Here is an 8,023-nt window from a genome sequence, read left to right on the forward strand (position 1 = left end):
TAATAGCGCAGGCGAGTCGATATCACCAATTAGGAGCTTGTGCATAAAAATAACACCAAGCATAATTCTACGGTTAGTTAGAGAAGGAAGGTTAATTAAGAGAAGTCTACTAGAATACGAAGACAAATTGACATTGCGATCCCAGCTTAAGCCACCAAGAGCAAATAGCAAGAACTGCTTGTGAAGTCTAATCTGGTGCGACTCATATTGAGATGACCAAATGCAAGATCCATACTCTAAAATAGGACGGACAAGCGAAGTAAAAAGAACTTTAGTTGTATAGGGGTCGTCAAATTCTTTTGACCATCTTCTAATGAAACCCAGAACACTCATGGCCTTTGCGACCGTGGTGGAAAAATGGGTTTTTAGATTTAACTTATCGCCCATAAGTACGCCCAAATCATTCATATAATTTAGACGTTCTAAAGGACTATTGTTTAGAAAATAAGTGACCAGTTGAGGAGAGTTACGAAAAAGAGTCATTACCTTACATTTGGTAGTGTTAAGATTTAATAGATTAAACTGGCACCAGGATTGAAAGTTTTTAAAATCAGCTTGTAGCCGACTAAATGAATTTGTATCATTATAAGTAAGACAAAGCTTGACATCGTCAACATACATAAGCACGCGCGAATGAACAATGACTGATGGAAGATCGTTAATGAATAATGTGAAAAGCAGAGGGCCAAGATGACTACCTTGAGGTACACCAGAAGTCACAGGAATGGAATTGGAAAAAGAAGACTTAAAAAGTACCTTCTGTTTTCTATTGGGTTAATATTCTCGAACCCAAGAAAGGAAAAGAGGTGAAAACTCAATGTCGTTCAGCTTAGAAAGCAATAGAGTATGATTAACAGAATCAAAGGCTTTGCTGAAGTCCGTGTATATGACATCAGTTTGTTTAGCATTTTTGAAACCCTTAATAATTATAGAGGTAAATTCTAAAAGGTTACTACATTTCACAAACCCATGTTGGGATGGCGAAATAATAGAGCTGCAAAAATGTTGCAATTGAGAAGTTATCATTTTCTCAAAAGCTTTCGGAATAGCGGACAATTTTGAGATAACCCTGTAGTTAGAGGCTTTGGATAGCTCTCGAGAGAACCAGGGAGGTTTTTTAAGTCGCTCCAGCCTACCAAGAGGCACAGAAATATCAAAGAGTGAATTCAGAGTATCATAAAAAACGAACAGCTGAGTTCATATCTCTACAATTGTACAGATAAGACCAATCGGTAGTAGTAATGTTTTCATTAAGGCTGGCAAAGTCAGTCTTACGAAAGCACCTAGTTAGAGTTAATTCATTTGAACCAAGTAATGGTGAAAGCAAGGGCAGATCAATTTTTATATTTAATGTAGGATGAAATTTGTCATCGGGAAGAACAAATGGTACGATCCTAGAAACACCACAATAAGAAGAATCCAATACAAAAATAAGATTTTCTCACGATTTTCCATTAGAATTCAAGACAGGATTGACTTGGGATAAAGATAAGCCTAAAAGGCCATCAATAAAGTCATGTGACATAGAGGGCAGCAACATGATAGATTTATCTGTTGGTGACCATGCTAAAACTGTAAATTAAAATCACCTACAACTATGAGCATGTCTTGACTGGACAAACTGAATGGCCTCTAAATGATTAAAGTATACCACCATGTCTCACAATGGTATATAGGAACAAGTAATAAAAGCATTAAATGATTTAAAATTTACTTTCACACCGACAAACTGAATCTCCTGGGTACTAGAAAATTGAATCATATCAGATGATAAAGCAGTATCAACAGCTATCAGAACGCCACCGCCTATGCGAGAAATCCGGTCACGTCTGAATATAGAAAAGTTTGTGGAAAAAACCGATGCATCAGCAATATCAGGTTTTAGTCGCGTCTCTGTAAAAGCTAGAATGTTATTTTCAAAAGAAAAACTATCTACATAGAGATTAGGAAGTTTAGACTTCAGTCCTCTAACGTTCTGGTAACCCAGATTAAGGGACGAAGCTAGTTTTTTGACAAACCAGCAGATGCTGATGTGGCAGGAATAGTGTTAGTTGTTGTTGGCAGGCGAATCGGTTGCCGATTTTTCTTTTTACAGTATATTCCTTAACTATTATATGTTTCGGCCAAAAATCTTCTCGACATATAATGTCGAAGATATTGGCAGAAACACTAATTTTAAAGGACGAAATGTTCCGAGAATAAAAAAATTTTAACTTTTCCACCTCAATATTCGAGACGTTAACTTTCTTCCGATTAGGCTATTACATCATCAGATGTGACTGTGATGTGGAATGGGTAATTGCCATGTAGTTATGTCATCCGAAAAATCGTTGTCTTTTAAAATATTTATTATTTCCTTCTTGGTTTATTCATGGTATATTTTGTCTGAAATGTTTAGCACCGGGGGATACAACTCCCCCGTACCCCCGCTGTACCCATTATCATCGTTTTTGGGTGTTTTGAATTAAAATTGTTGAGTCGTCCTGATGCTGTTGGCTTTATATACCATTTTTGTTCTAATTGTCCAGTATTATTAAAAAAAAATCATCCACATATTTCGTCGATAATTTTGGTGGTCTGGTTACTTTATCCATGGTAGTGTCGAAAAGATTTTTCATAATGATGTGTGCATTGACAGGTGAGGCCGGGGATCCTATCGACATTCCTTTTAATTGGATAAATGTTTGGTCCTTATACATAGGTAAAATATCTGTTGTCCTAGATGCAGAACTTTACTTTTTCCATAAATAAACCTTTTGGTATCATTGTGGTGTATTTTAGTCTATTTATTCCCGATTTTGTCCAATGCTAAATCCGTTGGTAATCTCGGAAATAATGATACCACGTCAAACGAAATTAATTTCTCATCGTCACATGTTGTTTATGCGGCGATTAAATTCGGTTGCACTACTTTATAGTAGGAGTCCAATTTTATATTTGTGTAATATATTTGCAATGCAATAAGATTGGGAGCCAATTTATGAACAAATTTGTCTCAATGGTGTCCCTTCTTTGTGTACTTTTGGTAGTCCATATATAAACCTTTTAATCATGAAACTGTCAACTTAAGCATTTTACCCAGATCCGAGGTGAAGGGGTTCACTATATGTCAGCTCTCCGAAGCACTAGTGGACACCCCCAATGCTTGTCGCAAATGTATAAATCCACGGGTGCTGTTCCACAACTGCATGCTCAATCTGTACGCGACGCCTATCCCCTGCCCCAAATACATCATATTCTATAGAAATTAAGGAACCCAAAATATATCTCTACTTTAGATTTAAAGAGTGGGTATGGGCAAATAGCTCTTGAGGTCAAAAGTAGATAGAGCAGAGCTTTTACAGACCCAGACCCGGTTTATTCCATTGGAGAGCCATGCTCTTCGGTGTAAACTTGGCCTCCGTCACTTTCCAAAAGACTTTGGAAAGCGTGATTGGACGACATTATTGTTGTTGTAAAAACCCTCGAAGATAATCTCTCACATCTGGTAACAGTCTTTCGACGTCTAAGAGAAGCTAATTTAAGGATCGACCGAGACCAATGTCGTTTCTTCAAAATCGTATCTAATTCCTAGGTCACGTCGTCAGCGAGAATGGTATTCATACGTAAAAGGTAGCTGCCATACGCAACCTTCTGCCTCCAACCAATGTTCGTGAATTACGTCTATGTCTCGGGATCGTTTCCTGGTATCGCCGCTTCCGGCTTGTACGCAACTTCTCCGATACGGTACAACCTCTCACGAATCTCCTTAAAATGGGATTGAGATGGTGTTGGGATCTGAAACAACAAGCGGTGTTCGATGCACACCTCACTACCGCCCCTGTATTAGCCTGCCCTGATTTTGCTGTAAAGTCCTGCCTACAGACCGATACCAGCGACATTGGCCTCGGCGCCATCTTAACTCAGAATATCGACGGTACAGAAAGAGTCATTGCTTACGTTAGTCGACGTCTTTTGAAGGCAGAGGAAAATTATTCGGCTACTGAGAATTTGATCCGGCAAGCGGATCCGGAGTGTAAATGGTGGTTAAAAATGTGGCAGCAGGTAATTGAATGCCCTGCCGGAAATTTTCTGAGAATACATAACGATTCTAACCTTGAATTATGGTTCCAATTCTGATTGGGCGTGCCAGACCTCCCCTATGTGTACTTCCTTTCCGCATCGGTTTGTTTTGGTTGTTTCGGTGTTGTCCTTGTTGGAATTATTCGACAACTGGTTTGATCCGGCAAGCGGATGGTGTAATGGTGGTTAAAATGCGGCGGGTATTGGCCCTGCCTTTTCTGGAATATATACTCGATAATTTTTGCAAATTATACGTTCCCCGAGAACATCGAGATCAAGAACTCAAAGAATGCCATGATGAGGTCACGACTGGCCACTTAGGAATCAGGAAAACCACCCCACAATACAAGTCACTAAGTCTTTCGATACTGTGTGTACCGCTTTCATTGGGCCTTTACAGCGTTTTAAACAAGGGTCTTGGTGAAGGCGTATCGTGAAAAGAACTGGGCCCGGTTTGAGGATTAAACCGCACCATCATGACTGATAGTGGTACATACATGACATGTATGGCGCTCATGCCAGGCGCTCTATATGACCAAGTAACAGATGGCTCCGGTAACGGACCCTCCAGTCCCGACTAGCGCGTCAAGCGCATGAAAGATGTTGTTAAGTTGGTGCTCGAGAAACATCGCAATACATTCCAGTATCAGAAGAAATACTACGACTCAAGACGACGGGACGGCCCCCCAAGAATCACTTGGTCTTGCTCAGACAACATCTGAAGTCTAATGCCAACGAATAATGGTCCATACAATATACTCAAGTTTCTTTCCAGCAATGATTACAAGAAATCCACTGGCATGACCGACGCACATCAGGTAAAGCTGAACGCCCTCAACGTAGATGACGACTAAGACATCAGTCTCAGGAGCTTTTGTCCCTCTAGCCCACAAGTGGCGACTGCCTAGTGAGATTTCAAGGGGGAAAACTTGATTGGGGGTGTGCCTGGCCAATGCCCCTCCCTTCCAAAGAGAGGATCTTCGCGCCGCTGACCACACAACGGATTGACTCGATACTCCCGACTCTGTTCGTCTCGGACACCCATCCGCGTCCAGCGTACGAACCCCCCAGTTGGGTCCTCACTCCTCCCGAGTGGATCATCGACACACCGGTCCATTTCGTCTGCGCGAAGTAAGGACACCGTGTGACGAGTTACGACCTAGGATATGAGCTGCCATCTCTTCGTGTTTCCCCTTTGTTTCCAAAACAATTTAAGCTACGGCCATGTAGGTCCCCTTTTTGATTTTTAGTTACGCCCATGGAGGGTATATTAAAATAATCCATGAAATTAACTGTAGTTTCTCTCTGACAGACAGTATTCATGATCTACACCTCTCTTAGCCATACCAGCTTAGTATAGTAGCGGCGAAGTGACACGTCCCTGAGAGTTGGCTTCAAAAGGAAAAGCCAAGAACTCGAAAGCTAAAGAGAGAGACGGAGATCGTGACGCGAGGGTGAGCTTTCGGTAGCGAGAATAGTAAGATAATTTAAAGAAAATCACTTAGTAAGTAACCACCCAACAGTGCAGTGATTTTAATCAAAAAAGAGGCAAACTAAAGGAAAACTTACAAAAGGACAGCAAGGATATTTATTAGCGCAGCATCGATAGTCAGGTGAGCTCAATTCTAGGTGCTTAGATTTTCATTTTCGAGTGCGGTAGGAACACCTTATTATACCGGGAAACTATTGGGCAGTATTAAGCTATCATTAAAAATAGTAAATAGAGTTCAAATAACCATGTCCGTGCGTCCGTCCGTTCGTCTGGATCAACGCAAACTCCTCCTAGACCGTAAGAGCTACAGAGCCGAAATTTTGCATGTAAGCTTGTATATACTGCAGGGGTTGTATATCTCGGATTCAGTCGGATCGGACCACTATATCGTATAGCTATTTTTTCTTTGTCATATGAAACCAGTTTTCAATTTGCTGTAGTCGAATTAGTAAAAGTCGAAAATTTTCTGCTATTCATCAAAAGCAGAAGCAAATAACTGAAATAGAAAATTTTGACAGCAGCAGCAAACAGCAAAAATCCGAAAGCAAGAAACCCGACAGCAGCAGCAATAGCAAAAATCCGAAGCAGATTGCTTTGATAGCGACAGCCAACTCATACATTTTCATACTACGAACTATTCCGACTGTTGCTTTTGATTTCGGAAGTCGAAAATTTTCTATTTCGGTTATTTGCTTCTGCTTTTGCTGTCAGATTTTCTGATTTCGGGTTTTTGCTGTTGCTTTTGCTTCGACTGTTCATAGTTTTCGAAGCAGAAGCATCAGAACACAGCAAAACTGGTTGCAATGCGACGCGTCGCATTAAAAACTTCTCGTGTTAGACAAAATGAAGACCTTTTTAAAATGCTGGCAGACTCTTCGGAACCACTTATCGCATCACTGAGACACGTGCGATCACGAAAGGATTTGGAAAATAGCAACTATATTCCCGAAATGTTGAGTTTATTAGATATTGATGTAAGTATTGAAAATTATTTGAAGAAAATCAGCCATCAATAGCAAATTTTTAAAATTAATTCATTTTTTTAATATTCCTTTTTTTTTTTTTTGTATTAATGTTAGAATATCTAATTAAAACATTAATAAATGTTACATAGTCGTTTAAAGCAATGAAAAATTCCATTTGTGATTGAAAAAACCGGATTTCGCTCCATTTTTAAAGGAAAAACATGCTTCGAAATATTTTCTGACTTTGACCTTGAATATTACAGCACCACGAACACCCAGCACTTTTAACAAACATTCATTTTGAAGCTTAACGTATTCTTTATATGCTTGTTAAATTCTTAAAATCGCTTTATTGGTTTGGAATTTATGATTTTCGCAATGAAAATGCCAAAAGGCCCCACTGTGTGACGCTGCTCTTGTCCGTCTCCTTCTTTGCTTCGCTAGTTCAGCTATAGAAAATTGTTGCCCCTTTTTATACGTAGATTTTGTTCATAATTCATAATATATTGAGTTTTATTTCTCCAGTTAAACTAATTCGAGGGCTAAATTAGTTAACTTCATTCTCCAGCTAATACGTCATCAATATATTCGGCTCATAAACAACAAATGTCATATGTTTCGCTCATATGAAGGGCTTCCCCAAGGTTTAACCCCTCTCTTCTTCGGCTTGTGCATACCCCTCTTTGCCCATCGAACTCGATCAACGATATTCTTACTACTTTGCATGCAAGTACTACACCCCGTTCAGCATGCAAAGCCCTCACTTTGGTTCCCAATTCCATCACATCATTTTGGCCTCTAGTGAAACTCGCTCACCCGTGCAACGTCATAGAGCGCGTTCGCATCATCCACCGGTACCGCGCTCACTTGTTCACATGTATATTGTACGTGTGGTGTGATTGTATTGTTTCGTCACTCCATTTAGCATGCATACACACAATTCCATTTCTCGCTCTTCGCCTCTCACGCATCACGAATCCTTGTCTTTGCGTATGTTTCCTGTGTGTTGTCTCTTGTTGACACTTTTTTGTTGTGTGGAACATTATTGTCAAAGTTATGTTCCTCACATTATTTTGGCGTATTAGGGCATTTTTTCTATTTTGTATTCTATCTATGGCCCGCTCTCACCAGCCTTATATTGAAATCGGGCATAGTTCCCTCTCTCCAACCGTACTGTGCCTCTCGCTCTGCCAGCTCGATCATTTCATCCACCTCTTGCCACAGGAGCTTGTCGAGTGCCCCGTGTTCTCGGTTTGCCACCACCGAGTCAGTGGCACTCTTCTCGCTCGTGTAGCCGCTGTCTTCTGACACCCATTCGTCCTCTTCATCATCGTCGTCCGAGGAGATGACGTTGACCAGCTCCAGCAAAACCGGCCCCTCGTCACCGGTCTCCTCCTCGGACCCGTAGCCGTAGCCCTTTGAATCATGAAGAGATTATGCATTGGTGGGCAGATCAACTAATACCATCATAGTGCAGAGAGCAATTCATCTGTGTTGGTATCTC

Source organism: Drosophila tropicalis, unplaced genomic scaffold (assembly GCF_018151085.1).
Source record: "Drosophila tropicalis isolate 14030-0801.00 unplaced genomic scaffold, ASM1815108v1 contig_1024, whole genome shotgun sequence".
NCBI classification, from domain to species: Eukaryota; Metazoa; Arthropoda; class Insecta; order Diptera; family Drosophilidae; genus Drosophila; species Drosophila tropicalis.